Source organism: Condylostylus longicornis, unplaced genomic scaffold (assembly GCF_029603195.1).
Source record: "Condylostylus longicornis isolate FDR11 unplaced genomic scaffold, ASM2960319v2 ptg000627l, whole genome shotgun sequence".
In the NCBI taxonomy this organism is placed as follows: Eukaryota; Metazoa; Arthropoda; class Insecta; order Diptera; family Dolichopodidae; genus Condylostylus; species Condylostylus longicornis.
In genome coordinates, this window is record NW_026578580.1 from 1 (window position 1) to 13,658 (window position 13,658).

Genomic DNA, 13,658 nt, shown 5'->3' on the forward strand with positions numbered 1-13,658 from the left:
GACCAGAGCACAGAAATGAACACTTAAGAAAAAAAAATTATTTTAATAAATTTTAATGCCAGTTCAGATGCTGGCTAAATAAAAAATAAATCTTATGAGTAAGCATCTGTGGTCTAGTGGTAGAATACCTCGTTGCCATCGAGGTGACCTGGGTTCGATTCCCGGCAGATGTAGTTTTGATCAGTTCAACGATCTTTTTATGGTGTAGTGAACATGTATTATTATTTTTTTTCATGTAAAGGGATACACCGTCTCCAAGAACAGACAGTGTCTCCATATTGTTTCTGTATTTGAAGAGATAGCGTAGACCAGAGCACAGAAATGAACACTTAAGAAAAAAAATTATTTTAATAAATTTTAATGCCAGTTCAGATGCTGGCTAAATAAAAAAATAAATCTTATGAGTAAGCATCTGTGGTCTAGTGGTAGAATACCTCGTTGCCATCGAGGTGACCCGGGTTCGATTCCCGGCAGATGCAGTTTTGATCAGTTCAACGATCTTTTTATGGTGTAGTGAACATGTATTATTATTTTTTTTCATGTAAAGGGATACACCGTCTCCAAGAAGAGACAGTGTCTCCATATTGTTTCTGTATTTGAAGAGATAGCGTAGACCAGAGCACAGAAATGAACACTTAAGAAAAAAAATTATTTTAATAAATTTTAATGCCAGTTCAGATGCTGGCTAAATAAAAAATAAATCTTATGAGTAAGCATCTGTGGTCTAGTGGTAGAATACCTCGTTGCCATCGAGGTGACCTGGGTTCGATTCCCGGCAGATGCAGTTTTGATCAGTTCAACGATCTTTTTATAGTGTAGTGAACATGTATTATTATTTTTTTTCATGTAAGGGGAGACACCGTCTCCAAGAAGAGACAGTGTCTCCATGTTTGAAGAAACAGCGTAGACCAGAGCACAGAAATGAACACTTAAGAAAAAAAAATTATTTTAATAAATTTTAATGCCAGTTCAGATGCTGGCTAAATAAAAAATAAATCTTATGACGTAAGCATCTGTGGTCTAGTGGTAGAATACCTCGTTGCCATCGAGGTGACCTGGGTTCGATTCCCGGCAAATGCAGTTTTGATCAGTTCAACGATCTTTTTATGGTGTAGTGAACATGTATTATTATTTTTTTTCATGTAAAGGGATACACCGTCTCCAAGAACAGACAGTGTCTCCATATTGTTTCTGTATTTGAGAGATAGCGTAGACCAGAGCACAGAAATGAACACTTAAGAAAAAAAATTATTTTAATAAATTTTAATGCCAGTTCAGATGCTGGCTAAATAAAAAATAAATCTTATGAGTAAGCATCTGTGGTCTAGTGGTAGAATACTTCGTTGCCATCGAGGTGACCCGGGTTCGATTCCCGGCAGATGCAGTTTTGATCAGTTCAACGATCTTTTTATAGTGTAGTGATGTATTATTATTTTTTTTCATGTAAGGGGAGACACCGTCTCCAAGAAGAGACAGTGTCTCCATGTTTGAAGAAACAGCGTAGACCAGAGCACAGAAATGAACACTTAAGAAAAAAAAAATTATTTTAATAAATTTTAATGCCAGTTCAGATGCTGGCTAAATAAAAAATAAATCTTATGAGTAAGCATCTGTGGTCTAGTGGTAGAATACCTCGTTGCCATCGAGGTGACCCGGGTTCGATTCCCGGCAGATGCAGTTTTGATCAGTTCAACGATCTTTTTATAGTGTAGTGAACATGTATTATTATTTTTTTTCATGTAAGGGGGAGACACCGTCTCCAAGAAGAGACAGTGTCTCCATGTTTGAAGAAACAGCGTAGACCAGAGCACAGAAATGAACACTTAAGAAAAAAAAATTATTTTAATAAATTTTAATGCCAGTTCAGATGCTGGCTAAATAAAAAATAAATCTTATGAGTAAGCATCTGTGGTCTAGTGGTAGAATACCTCGTTGCCATCGAGGTGACCTGGGTTCGATTCCCGGCAGATGCAGTTTTGATCAGTTCAAACGATCTTTTTATGGTGTAGTGAACATGTATTATTATTTTTTTTCATGTAAAGGGATACACCGTCTCCAAGAACAGACAGTGTCTCCATATTGTTTCTGTATTTGAAGAGATAGCGTAGACCAGAGCACAGAAATGAACACTTAAGAAAAAAAATTATTTTAATAAATTTTAATGCCAGTTCAGATGCTGGCTAAATAAAAAATAAATCTTATTGAGTAAGCATCTGTGGTCTAGTGGTAGAATACCTCGTTGCCATCGAGGTGACCCGGGTTCGATTCCCGGCAGATGCAGTTTTGATCAGTTCAACGATCTTTTTATAGTGTAGTGATGTATTATTATTTTTTTCATGTAAGGGGAGACACCGTCTCCAAGAAGAGACAGTGTCTCCATGTTTGAAGAAACAGCGTAGACCAGAGCACAGAAATGAACACTTAAGAAAAAAAAAATTATTTTAAATAAATTTTAATGCCAGTTCAGATGCTGGCTAAATAAAAAATAAATCTTATGAGTAAGCATTCTGTGGTCTAGTGGTAGAATACCTCGTTGCCATCGAGGTGACCCGGGTTCGATTCCCGGCAGATGCAGTTTTGATCAGTTCAACGATCTTTTTATGGTGTAGTGAACATGTTATTATTATTTTTTTTCATGTAAGGGGAGACACCGTCTCCAAGAAGAGACAGTGTCTCCATGTTTGAAGAAACAGCGTAGACCAGAGCACAGAAATGAACACTTAAGAAAAAAAAATTATTTTAATAAATTTTAATGCCAGTTCAGATGCTGGCTAAATAAAAAATAAATCTTATGAGTAAGCATCTGTGGTCTAGTGGTAGAATACCTCGTTGCCATCGAGGTGACCCGGGTTCGATTCCCGGCAGATGCAGTTTTGATCAGTTCAACGATCTTTTTATGGTGTAGTGAACATGTATTATTATTTTTTTTCATGTAAGGGGAGACACCGTCTCCAAGAAGAGACAGTGTCTCCATGTTTGAAGAAACAGCGTAGACCAGAGCACAGAAATGAACACTTAAGAAAAAAAATTATTTTAATAAATTTTAATGCCAGTTCAGATGCTGGCTAAATAAAAAATAAATCTTATGAGTAAGCATCTGTGGTCTAGTGGTAGAATACTTCGTTGCCATCGAGGTGACCCGGGTTCGATTCCCGGCAGATGCAGTTTTGATCAGTTCAACGATCTTTTTATGGTGTAGTGAACATGTATTATTATTTTTTTTCATGTAAAGGGATACACCGTGTCTCCAAGAACAGACAGTGTCTCCATATTGTTTCTGTATTTGAAGAGATAGCGTAGACCAGAGCACAGAAATGAACACTTAAGAAAAAAAATTATTTTAATAAATTTTAATGCCAGTTCAGATGCTGGCTAAATAAAAAATAAATCTTATGAGTAAGCATCTGTGGTCTAGTGGTAGAATACCTCGTTGCCATCGAGGTGACCCGGGTTCGATTCCCGGCAGATGCAGTTTTGATCAGTTCAACGATCTTTTTATAGTGTAGTGATGTATTATTATTTTTTTTCATGTAAAGGGATACACCGTCTCCAAGAACAGACAGTGTCTCCATATTGTTTCTGTATTTGAAGAGATAGCGTAGACCAGAGCACAGAAATGAACACTTAAGAAAAAAAATTATTTTAATAAATTTTAATGCCAGTTCAGATGCTGGCTAAATAAAAAATAAATCTTATGAGTAAGCATCTGTGGTCTAGTGGTAGAATACCTCGTTGCCATCGAGGTGACCCGGGTTCGATTCCCGGCAGATGCAGTTTTGATCAGTTCAACGATCTTTTTATAGTGTAGTGATGTATTATTATTTTTTTCATGTAGGGGGAGACACCGTCTCCAAGAAGAGACAGTGTCTCCATGTTTGAAGAAACAGCGTAGACCAGAGCACAGAAATGAACACTTAAGAAAAAAAAAATTATTTTAATAAATTTTAATGCCAGTTCAGATGCTGGCTAAATAAAAAATAAATCTTATGAGTAAGCATCTGTGGTCTAGTGGTAGAATACCTCGTTGCCATCGAGGTGACCCGGGTTCGATTCCCGGCAGATGCAGTTTTGATCAGTTCAACGATCTTTTTATAGTGTAGTGATGTATTATTATTTTTTTCATGTAAGGGGAGACACCGTCTCCAAGAAGAGACAGTGTCTCCATGTTTGAAGAAACAGCGTAGACCAGAGCACAGAAATGAACACTTAAGAAAAAAAAAATTATTTTAATAAATTTTAATGCCAGTTCAGATGCTGGCTAAATAAAAAATAAATCTTATGAGTAAGCATCTGTGGTCTAGTGGTAGAATACCTCGTTGCCATCGAGGTGACCCGGGTTCGATTCCCGGCAGATGCAGTTTTGATCAGTTCAACGATCTTTTTATGGTGTAGTGAACATGTATTATTATTTTTTTTCATGTAAGGGGAGACACCGTCTCCAAGAAGAGACAGTGTCTCCATGTTTGAAGAAACAGCGTAGACCAGAGCACAGAAATGAACACTTAAGAAAAAAAAATTATTTTAATAAATTTTAATGCCAGTTCAGATGCTGGCTAAATAAAAAATAAATCTTATGAGTAAGCATCTGTGGTCTAGTGGTAGAATACCTCGTTGCCATCGAGGTGACCCGGGTTCGATTCCCGGCAGATGCAGTTTTGATCAGTTCAACGATCTTTTTATGGTGTAGTGAACATGTATTATTATTTTTTTTCATGTAAGGGGAGACACCGTCTCCAAGAAGAGACAGTGTCTCCATGTTTGAAGAAACAGCGTAGACCAGAGCACAGAAATGAACACTTAAGAAAAAAAAATTATTTTAATAAATTTTAATGCCAGTTCAGATGCTGGCTAAATAAAAAATAAATCTTATGAGTAAGCATCTGTGGTCTAGTGGTAGAATACTTCGTTGCCATCGAGGTGACCCGGGTTCGATTCCCGGCAGATGCAGTTTTGATCAGTTCAACGATCTTTTTATGGTGTAGTGAACATGTATTATTATTTTTTTTCATGTAAAGGGATACACCGTCTCCAAGAACAGACAGTGTCTCCATATTGTTTCTGTATTTGAAGAGATAGCGTAGACCAGAGCACAGAAATGAACACTTAAGAAAAAAAATTATTTTAATAAATTTTAATGCCAGTTCAGATGCTGGCTAAATAAAAAATAAATCTTATGAGTAAGCATCTGTGGTCTAGTGGTAGAATACCTCGTTGCCATCGAGGTGACCCGGGTTCGATTCCCGGCAGATGCAGTTTTGATCAGTTCAACGATCTTTTTATAGTGTAGTGATGTATTATTATTTTTTTTCATGTAAAGGGATACACCGTCTCCAAGAACAGACAGTGTCTCCATATTGTTTCTGTATTTGAAGAGATAGCGTAGACCAGAGCACAGAAATGAACACTTAAGAAAAAAAATTATTTTAATAAATTTTAATGCCAGTTCAGATGCTGGCTAAATAAAAAATAAATCTTATGAGTAAGCATCTGTGGTCTAGTGGTAGAATACCTCGTTGCCATCGAGGTGACCCGGGTTCGATTCCCGGCAGATGCAGTTTTGATCAGTTCAACGATCTTTTTATAGTGTAGTGATGTATTATTATTTTTTTCATGTAGGGGGAGACACCGTCTCCAAGAAGAGACAGTGTCTCCATGTTTGAAGAAACAGCGTAGACCAGAGCACAGAAATGAAGAAATGAACACTTAAGAAAAAAAAATTATTTTAATAAATTTTAATGCCAGTTCAGATGCTGGCTAAATAAAAAATAAATCTTATGAGTAAGCATCTGTGGTCTAGTGGTAGAATACCTCGTTGCCATCGAGGTGACCCGGGTTCGATTCCCGGCAGATGCAGTTTTGATCAGTTCAACGATCTTTTTATGGTGTAGTGAACATGTATTATTATTTTTTTTCATGTAAGAGGGAGACACCGTCTCCAAGAAGAGACAGTGTCTCCATGTTTGAAGAAACAGCGTAGACCAGAGCACAGAAATGAACACTTAAGAAAAAAAAATTATTTTAATAAATTTTAATGCCAGTTCAGATGCTGGCTAAATAAAAAATAAATCTTATGAGTAAGCATCTGTGGTCTAGTGGTAGAATACCTCGTTGCCATCGAGGTGACCCGGGTTCGATTCCCGGCAGATGCAGTTTTGATCAGTTCAACGATCTTTTTATGGTGTAGTGAACATGTATTATTATTTTTTTTCATGTAAGGGGAGACACCGTCTCCAAGAAGAGACAGTGTCTCCATGTTTGAAGAAACAGCGTAGACCAGAGCACAGAAATGAACACTTAAGAAAAAAAATTATTTTAATAAATTTTAATGCCAGTTCAGATGCTGGCTAAATAAAAAATAAATCTTATGAGTAAGCATCTGTGGTCTAGTGGTAGAATACTTCGTTGCCATCGAGGTGACCCGGGTTCGATTCCCGGCAGATGCAGTTTTGATCAGTTCAACGATCTTTTTATGGTGTAGTGAACATGTATTATTATTTTTTTTCATGTAAAGGGATACACCGTCTCCAAGAACAGACAGTGTCTCCATATTGTTTCTGTATTTGAAGAGATAGCGTAGACCAGAGCACAGAAATGAACACTTAAGAAAAAAAATTATTTTAATAAATTTTAATGCCAGTTCAGATGCTGGCTAAATAAAAAATAAATCTTATGAGTAAGCATCTGTGGTCTAGTGGTAGAATACCTCGTTGCCATCGAGGTGACCCGGGTTCGATTCCCGGCAGATGCAGTTTTGATCAGTTCAACGATCTTTTTATAGTGTAGTGATGTATTATTATTTTTTTTCATGTAAGGGGAGACACCGTCTCCAAGAAGAGACAGTGTCTCCATGTTTGAAGAAACAACGTAGACCAGAGCACAGAAATGAACACTTAAGAAAAAAAATTATTTTAATAAATTTTAATGCCAGTTCAGATGCTGGCTAAATAAAAAATAAATCTTATGAGTAAGCATCTGTGGTCTAGTGGTAGAATACCTCGTTGCCATCGAGGTGACCCGGGTTCGATTCCCGGCAGATGCAGTTTTGATCAGTTCAACGATCTTTTTATGGTGTAGGGAACATGTATTATTATTTTTTTTCATGTAAGGGGAGACACCGTCTCCAAGAAGAGACAGTGTCTCCATGTTTGAAGAAACAGCGTAGACCAGAGCACAGAAATGAACACTTAAGAAAAAAAAATTATTTTAATAAATTTTAATGCCAGTTCAGATGCTGGCTAAATAAAAAATAAATCTTATGAGTAAGCATCTGTGGTCTAGTGGTAGAATACCTCGTTGCCATCGAGGTGACCCGGGTTCGATTCCGGCAGATGCAGTTTTGATCAGTTCAACGATCTTTTTATGGTGTAGTGAACATGTATTATTATTTTTTTTCATGTAAAGGGATACACCGTCTCCAAGAACAGACAGTGTCTCCATATTGTTTCTGTATTTGAAGAGATAGCGTAGACCAGAGCACAGAAATGAACACTTAAGAAAAAAAATTATTTTAATAAATTTTAATGCCAGTTCAGATGCTGGCTAAATAAAAAATAAATCTTATGAGTAAGCATCTGTGGTCTAGTGGTAGAATACCTCGTTGCCATCGAGGTGACCCGGGTTCGATTCCCGGCAGATGCAGTTTGATCAGTTCAACGATCTTTTTATAGTGTAGTGATGTATTATTATTTTTTTCATGTAAGGGGAGACACCGTCTCCAAGAAGAGACAGTGTCTCCATGTTTGAAGAAACAGCGTAGACCAGAGCACAGAAATGAACACTTAAGAAAAAAAAAATTATTTTAATAAATTTTAATGCCAGTTCAGATGCTGGCTAAATAAAAAATAAATCTTATGAGTAAGCATCTGTGGTCTAGTGGTAGAATACCTCGTTGCCATCGAGGTGACCCGGGTTCGATTCCCGGCAGATGCAGTTTTGATCAGTTCAACGATCTTTTATGGTGTAGTGAACATGTATTATTATTTTTTTTCATGTAAGGGGAGACACCGTCTCCAAGAAGAGACAGTGTCTCCATGTTTGAAGAAACAGCGTAGACCAGAGCACAGAAATGAACACTTAAGAAAAAAAAATTATTTTAATAAATTTTAATGCCAGTTCAGATGCTGGCTAAATAAAAAATAAATCTTATGAGTAAGCATCTGTGGTCTAGTGGTAGAATACTTCGTTGCCATCGAGGTGACCCGGGTTCGATTCCCGGCAGATGCAGTTTTGATCAGTTCAACGATCTTTTTATGGTGTAGTGAACATGTATTATTATTTTTTTTCATGTAAAGGATACACCGTCTCCAAGAACAGACAGTGTCTCCATATTGTTTCTGTACTACACCATGTATTATTATTTTTTTTCATGTAAAGGGATACACCGTCTCCAAGAACAGACAGTGTCTCCATATTGTTTCTGTATTTGAAGAGATAGCGTAGACCAGAGCACAGAAATGAACACTTAAGAAAAAAAATTATTTTAATAAATTTTAATGCCAGTTCAGATGCTGGCTAAATAAAAAATAAATCTTATGAGTAAGCATCTGTGGTCTAGTGGTAGAATACCTCGTTGCCATCGAGGTGACCCGGGTTCGATTCCGGCAGATGCAGTTTTGATCAGTTCAACGATCTTTTTATAGTGTAGTGATGTATTATTATTTTTTCATGTAAGGGGAGACACCGTCTCCAAGAAGAGACAGTGTCTCCATGTTTGAAGAAACAGCGTAGACCAGAGCACAGAAATGAACACTTAAGAAAAAAAAAATTATTTTAATAAATTTAATGCCAGTTCAGATGCTGGCTAAATAAAAAATAAATCTTATAAGTAAGCATCTGTGGTCTAGTGGTAGAATACCTCGTTGCCATCGAGGTGACCCGGGTTCGATTCCGGCAGATGCAGTTTTGATCAGTTCAACGATCTTTTTATGGTGTAGTGAACATGTATTATTATTTTTTTTCATGTAAGGGGAGACACCGTCTCCAAGAAGAGACAGTGTCTCCATGTTTGAAGAAACAGCGTAGACCAGAGCACAGAAATGAACACTTAAGAAAAAAAAATTATTTTAATAAATTTTAATGCCAGTTCAGATGCTGGCTAAATAAAAAATAAATCTTATGAGTAAGCATCTGTGGTCTAGTGGTAGAATACTTCGTTGCCATCGAGGTGACCCGGGTTCGATTCCCGGCAGATGCAGTTTTGATCAGTTCAACGATCTTTTTATGGTGTAGTGAACATGTATTATTATTTTTTTTCATGTAAAGGGATACACCGTCTCCAAGAACAGACAGTGTCTCCATATTGTTTCTGTATTTGAAGAGATAGCGTAGACCAGAGCACAGAAATGAACACTTAAGAAAAAAAATTATTTTAATAAATTTTAATGCCAGTTCAGATGCTGGCTAAATAAAAAATAAATCTTATGAGTAAGCATCTGTGGTCTAGTGGTAGAATACCTCGTTGCCATCGAGGTGACCCGGGTTCGATTCCCGGCAGATGCAGTTTTGATCAGTTCAACGATCTTTTTATAGTGTAGTGATGTATTATTATTTTTTTTTCATGTAAGGGGAGACACCGTCTCCAAGAAGAGACAGTGTCTCCATGTTTGAAGAAACAACGTAGACCAGAGCACAGAAATGAACACTTAAGAAAAAAAAATTATTTTAATAAATTTTAATGCCAGTTCAGATGCTGGCTAAATAAAAAATAAATCTTATGAGTAAGCATCTGTGGTCTAGTGGTAGAATACCTCGTTGCCATCGAGGTGACCCGGGTTCGATTCCCGGCAGATGCAGTTTTGATCAGTTCAACGATCTTTTTATGGTGTAGTGAACATGTATTATTATTTTTTTTCATGTAAGGGGAGACACCGTCTCCAAGAAGAGACAGTGTCTCCATGTTTGAAGAAACAGCGTAGACCAGAGCACAGAAATGAACACTTAAGAAAAAAAAAATTATTTTAATAAATTTTAATGCCAGTTCTGATGTAAGGATCGCCCTTGAACGATTCGTCAAGTTCTTTATTGAGTGAGAGTGTAAACGCTGCGATTAGAGTAGCGGAGCAAGTGAATCTCCCAGATTTACTTTGCAAAGTGTCGGAAGTTCGTCTAGTTAATTATGTAATGGATGCGTAGTAGATCAATCTATTGTCTGCCAAAATGGGTTAAATATTGGCGACGATTTGAGCGACTGCCGCCGCACTTATTGTTAAATTCTTTAGTAGCATTTTTAGCTAGAAGGGGACTTTTTAGATCTAATCATGAACGGTAAAACAGACAACAAACACGTCAGTCGAGGTTGGACTTCCATCCAACTGCTAAACTCTGAACTGCCGAAAAGCAATTAGAACAATCTTCAAATTAACACCTAATTAATTTGAACTCATCTAACAATCGCTTAGGCAAGGGAGCGAAAAGCAGAATGTCCGCTAAACACGATTCTGATGTTTATGACGACGTGGAGGGGTCCAGTGACGAGAGCACCTCATCTAAGGTCGCGCAAAACTCGTTGTGCCAACTACGCACTCTCGACGACGTTCGCAGTGTAATTACGGTGTACTAGGAGCAACGCCAAGTGGATAACGCACGTTACCACCATCAGAACTACTGGATTGGGGTTGGCGAAGTCAATCGGAGGGGCCGTACTCCAACTTTCCCTAATTTGATTGACAACCTGCTCCATCACAATCAAGATATGGACCCAAGCTACTCTATACCATTCGACGATGCAAGTATAGACCACCAAACCACCAATTCCTGCAAAGACAATGGCCTTGCGGATTTCCTGCCATGCCTTGGGGGCAGGGGAGAACACTGCCCACAAAAAGACACTAAGTGTCTTGAGCCAACACATAAAACCACAACACGGTGTGATCGACGCCAACATCACCGAGTTATGAGGAATAAATCACAGAATGAATAAGGCTGAGATATAATGTGAAGCGACACGAACGGATCAGTTTATTGGTAATAATTATCGTATTTATCGGCTGTGATGTGACAATGGGTTTTTCTCAATGTACGCGCAGCCGGGTCAGGGCGTTCGGTTCAGTTCTTAAGTGATTAGTTTGGCGAAAGGCCGAAACAGTATCGAAATTCTCAGGTTCAGAACGATGAGAAAATCTTCTGGTGCCAGTAGGCGACCAGTTTCCTGTCCCAAAGGGAACAGATTTTCTAGGCAGGCCTGGATCGCAAGACATAACGATCGAGGAGATAGAATTCATGAACTAGATGAATTGTAGAGGGCACAGCCTTATAAAATACACAAATATCTCGGCTCTGAGAAGAAGCAGCGAGAAACTACCAGTTGTAAGTCGAGAAATTGAACCTTGAGTTTTGCGCTAGATATCTGAAGTCCGTGAGCTAGGAAAAGGCGCGTTTACCTTAAAATACACACTGTTGTCCCCCCCTAAACACGCCTTTTCTTTTGCTTGGGCTGAGGCTCTTCATCCACCTGAGGGTGATTGATTTCCTCCCAAAACTGTTGAATGAGACGGCATCTTAATTCTGGAGTAATGATGGGATCGGCCACATAGTCCTCCACCAACTTTTCCCACATCTCTTGTTGTGATTGGCACTGAGGAACTTCAATACTTCGAATATCTTGGATATTTGCGTCTTTCAATACCTGAGCTCCATGAGTTAACGGCAACAAACTCCTGCAAGAGGCTGTCCGACCAGCATTGGACAGTTTGACTATTCGGAATGGCATAGAGAACTTGGGCTTCACTTTTAAACCTTTGAACTGAGTCATTTGCGCGGCCGCTTCCAGACGGTCGACAGGAAGAAGGACCAAATCTCCAACACCCAATGGTTTAAGCGACCTTCCTGCATTCTGCTTACTATTAAGGGCCAACTGCCTCATGTTGGCGTGATGAATCACTTCCTCGCGAATGATGTTTAGAGCTTCAATCCGCTGTCGATTTTCAGGATTGAGTCGTTGAACAAACTGTGCGCATGCAGGGCGTGGGTCCAATCCAAAAGTCAGGTAGGCTGGCGAATCCCGCAATGTTGTGTGATGTGCTAGGCGATAACCATAAACGATTAATTGGGTAACTTCGTCAATACTGAGGCGCTGCTGGTCGCTATTCAGGGCATACCGCTGGAAACCCCTCGACAACGTCCGATGAAAGGATTCAATTGGGGCGTTGCCGTCTGGATGTGCGACTGTTGTAGGAAGATGTCTAACTTGGAGGATGCGGAGCAATTCAGACAACAAGTTGTTATTGAATGACCGCGCGTTGTCGGTGACGAGCTCCAGGGGGCATCCATACCGGGTAATCCACGTTTTCACCAAGGCTGATGCGATTTCTTTTGCTTCCAAACTTGATAATCGGACCACTTCGACCCACTTTGTGCTGTGATCAATCATGGTAAGGAACTTGTGATGCTCATTGTTGAGTGTCACTTCGTATACATCCATGTAGACCTTAGTAAATGGCGGGCCAATTGTATGGGGCGTCAAAAGTCCCTGCAGAGCTTCAATCCCAGGACGGAGTCTCTGGCATTGCAAGCATCCTCGGATAAAACGGGTGGTGTCCACTACGATCCCCGACCACGAAAAGAACTTTCGAATAGTTGCCACCGTCCGACGGACCCCCTGATGATGAAACTGTGAAGACACATGGACATTTTCGATCAGTTTGGTGCGCATTGACGGTGGAACCCAGAAGCGATTCCAATGAAAGACTCTACCGTGCTGGTTACAGTAAGCCGAGCCTCTAGGTGGTGGTTCTTGGAGTTGTGCAGCTAGGATCTCTTGGATTATCCCTTCACTTGGAAACTCCGCTATCTGCCAGGTAACTGTTGCCATGGTTGCCCTGTCGGGAAGACATTCATCGGGGGAGTGATCCACAAAACGGGACAAGAAATCTGCCGTCACATTCGTTTTCCCTGCCCGGTGAAATATCTCCATTTCGTATTCCGCTAGCCTTGACGCCCATCGCGCAACTTTTCCGATTTTCGTCGTCATCATCCACTTCAAAGACGCATTGTCAGTCCAGACTTCAAACTTCCGGCCTCTAAGGTACGGATCAAACTTCTCCAGAGCATGAACAATTGCATATGCTTCCCGTTCGTGGACGGGCCAGCGACGTTGGGTATCATTTAAGTTCTTCGATAGGAACTCCACGGGGCGCCACTGATTTTCAGCGGAACGGCAGAGAAGAACAGCGCCAATGGCCGTGTTTGACGCATCTGTTTCCAAGCGAAAGGTGTCGTCTGGCAATGGGGAAGACAATGTGGCATCCTTCAGGCTTTGAATCAATGTTTGACGGGAAGTTTCTTGTGCTTCGGCCCATTTGAAGGGAGTCCTTTTCCGCAATAAGTTGAAGAGTGGTTCTGCCACTTCCGCAAAGCGAGGGATGAACTGCCTAAAATAACCGATACAGCCTAACAGCGATCTAACCTCCATGGCGTTTGTCGGGGTCTTCAACTTGTTCAGGACACTAACTTTTGATGGGTTGGGGGAAATGTTTCCATCAGAGATGATATAGCCTAAGTAGAGAAGCGATGATGGGAAGAAGTCGCACTTATTCAGTGCTAAAGTGAGCTTGGCCTTGCGAAGACGGCTCAAAACTTCTTTCAATAACTGAAGACATTCCTCAAACGTCTGGGCGTGAGCGAGAATATCGTCCAGATAGACGCCAACATTCTTCCAGTAC

At 39.6% G+C, this 13,658-nt stretch overlaps 27 non-coding genes across 27 annotated transcripts; all 27 read left to right on the top strand.

Moving 5' to 3' along the window:
• Positions 1–408: 408 nt before the first annotated feature.
• Positions 409–479, top strand: Trnag-gcc (transfer RNA glycine (anticodon GCC)). Its single transcript has one exon. It is a non-coding gene; the product is annotated as a tRNA-Gly (tRNA).
• Positions 480–713: 234 nt separating this feature from the next.
• Positions 714–784, top strand: Trnag-gcc (transfer RNA glycine (anticodon GCC)). The gene has a single exon. It is a non-coding gene; the product is annotated as a tRNA-Gly (tRNA).
• A 529-nt stretch (positions 785–1,313) lies between these two features.
• Positions 1,314–1,384, top strand: Trnag-gcc (transfer RNA glycine (anticodon GCC)). Its single transcript has one exon. It is a non-coding gene; the product is annotated as a tRNA-Gly (tRNA).
• Positions 1,385–1,606: 222 nt separating this feature from the next.
• Trnag-gcc (transfer RNA glycine (anticodon GCC)) lies at positions 1,607–1,677 on the top strand. Its single transcript has one exon. It is a non-coding gene; the product is annotated as a tRNA-Gly (tRNA).
• A 225-nt stretch (positions 1,678–1,902) lies between these two features.
• Positions 1,903–1,973, top strand: Trnag-gcc (transfer RNA glycine (anticodon GCC)). Its single transcript has one exon. It is a non-coding gene; the product is annotated as a tRNA-Gly (tRNA).
• Positions 1,974–2,209: 236 nt separating this feature from the next.
• Positions 2,210–2,280, top strand: Trnag-gcc (transfer RNA glycine (anticodon GCC)). The gene has a single exon. It is a non-coding gene; the product is annotated as a tRNA-Gly (tRNA).
• A 519-nt stretch (positions 2,281–2,799) lies between these two features.
• Trnag-gcc (transfer RNA glycine (anticodon GCC)) lies at positions 2,800–2,870 on the top strand. The gene has a single exon. It is a non-coding gene; the product is annotated as a tRNA-Gly (tRNA).
• A 223-nt stretch (positions 2,871–3,093) lies between these two features.
• Positions 3,094–3,164, top strand: Trnag-gcc (transfer RNA glycine (anticodon GCC)). Its single transcript has one exon. It is a non-coding gene; the product is annotated as a tRNA-Gly (tRNA).
• Positions 3,165–3,400: 236 nt separating this feature from the next.
• Positions 3,401–3,471, top strand: Trnag-gcc (transfer RNA glycine (anticodon GCC)). Its single transcript has one exon. It is a non-coding gene; the product is annotated as a tRNA-Gly (tRNA).
• Positions 3,472–3,702: 231 nt separating this feature from the next.
• Positions 3,703–3,773, top strand: Trnag-gcc (transfer RNA glycine (anticodon GCC)). Its single transcript has one exon. It is a non-coding gene; the product is annotated as a tRNA-Gly (tRNA).
• Positions 3,774–3,994: 221 nt separating this feature from the next.
• Trnag-gcc (transfer RNA glycine (anticodon GCC)) lies at positions 3,995–4,065 on the top strand. The gene has a single exon. It is a non-coding gene; the product is annotated as a tRNA-Gly (tRNA).
• Positions 4,066–4,286: 221 nt separating this feature from the next.
• Positions 4,287–4,357, top strand: Trnag-gcc (transfer RNA glycine (anticodon GCC)). Its single transcript has one exon. It is a non-coding gene; the product is annotated as a tRNA-Gly (tRNA).
• Positions 4,358–4,581: 224 nt separating this feature from the next.
• Positions 4,582–4,652, top strand: Trnag-gcc (transfer RNA glycine (anticodon GCC)). Its single transcript has one exon. It is a non-coding gene; the product is annotated as a tRNA-Gly (tRNA).
• A 224-nt stretch (positions 4,653–4,876) lies between these two features.
• On the top strand, positions 4,877–4,947 carry Trnag-gcc (transfer RNA glycine (anticodon GCC)). The gene has a single exon. It is a non-coding gene; the product is annotated as a tRNA-Gly (tRNA).
• A 234-nt stretch (positions 4,948–5,181) lies between these two features.
• Positions 5,182–5,252, top strand: Trnag-gcc (transfer RNA glycine (anticodon GCC)). Its single transcript has one exon. It is a non-coding gene; the product is annotated as a tRNA-Gly (tRNA).
• A 231-nt stretch (positions 5,253–5,483) lies between these two features.
• Positions 5,484–5,554, top strand: Trnag-gcc (transfer RNA glycine (anticodon GCC)). Its single transcript has one exon. It is a non-coding gene; the product is annotated as a tRNA-Gly (tRNA).
• A 228-nt stretch (positions 5,555–5,782) lies between these two features.
• Trnag-gcc (transfer RNA glycine (anticodon GCC)) lies at positions 5,783–5,853 on the top strand. Its single transcript has one exon. It is a non-coding gene; the product is annotated as a tRNA-Gly (tRNA).
• A 225-nt stretch (positions 5,854–6,078) lies between these two features.
• Positions 6,079–6,149, top strand: Trnag-gcc (transfer RNA glycine (anticodon GCC)). Its single transcript has one exon. It is a non-coding gene; the product is annotated as a tRNA-Gly (tRNA).
• A 223-nt stretch (positions 6,150–6,372) lies between these two features.
• Positions 6,373–6,443, top strand: Trnag-gcc (transfer RNA glycine (anticodon GCC)). The gene has a single exon. It is a non-coding gene; the product is annotated as a tRNA-Gly (tRNA).
• Positions 6,444–6,677: 234 nt separating this feature from the next.
• Trnag-gcc (transfer RNA glycine (anticodon GCC)) lies at positions 6,678–6,748 on the top strand. The gene has a single exon. It is a non-coding gene; the product is annotated as a tRNA-Gly (tRNA).
• Positions 6,749–6,968: 220 nt separating this feature from the next.
• On the top strand, positions 6,969–7,039 carry Trnag-gcc (transfer RNA glycine (anticodon GCC)). Its single transcript has one exon. It is a non-coding gene; the product is annotated as a tRNA-Gly (tRNA).
• Positions 7,040–7,567: 528 nt separating this feature from the next.
• On the top strand, positions 7,568–7,638 carry Trnag-gcc (transfer RNA glycine (anticodon GCC)). The gene has a single exon. It is a non-coding gene; the product is annotated as a tRNA-Gly (tRNA).
• A 220-nt stretch (positions 7,639–7,858) lies between these two features.
• Trnag-gcc (transfer RNA glycine (anticodon GCC)) lies at positions 7,859–7,929 on the top strand. The gene has a single exon. It is a non-coding gene; the product is annotated as a tRNA-Gly (tRNA).
• A 223-nt stretch (positions 7,930–8,152) lies between these two features.
• Positions 8,153–8,223, top strand: Trnag-gcc (transfer RNA glycine (anticodon GCC)). The gene has a single exon. It is a non-coding gene; the product is annotated as a tRNA-Gly (tRNA).
• Positions 8,224–9,122: 899 nt separating this feature from the next.
• Positions 9,123–9,193, top strand: Trnag-gcc (transfer RNA glycine (anticodon GCC)). The gene has a single exon. It is a non-coding gene; the product is annotated as a tRNA-Gly (tRNA).
• A 234-nt stretch (positions 9,194–9,427) lies between these two features.
• On the top strand, positions 9,428–9,498 carry Trnag-gcc (transfer RNA glycine (anticodon GCC)). The gene has a single exon. It is a non-coding gene; the product is annotated as a tRNA-Gly (tRNA).
• A 222-nt stretch (positions 9,499–9,720) lies between these two features.
• Trnag-gcc (transfer RNA glycine (anticodon GCC)) lies at positions 9,721–9,791 on the top strand. Its single transcript has one exon. It is a non-coding gene; the product is annotated as a tRNA-Gly (tRNA).
• Positions 9,792–13,658: the final 3,867 nt, after the last annotated feature.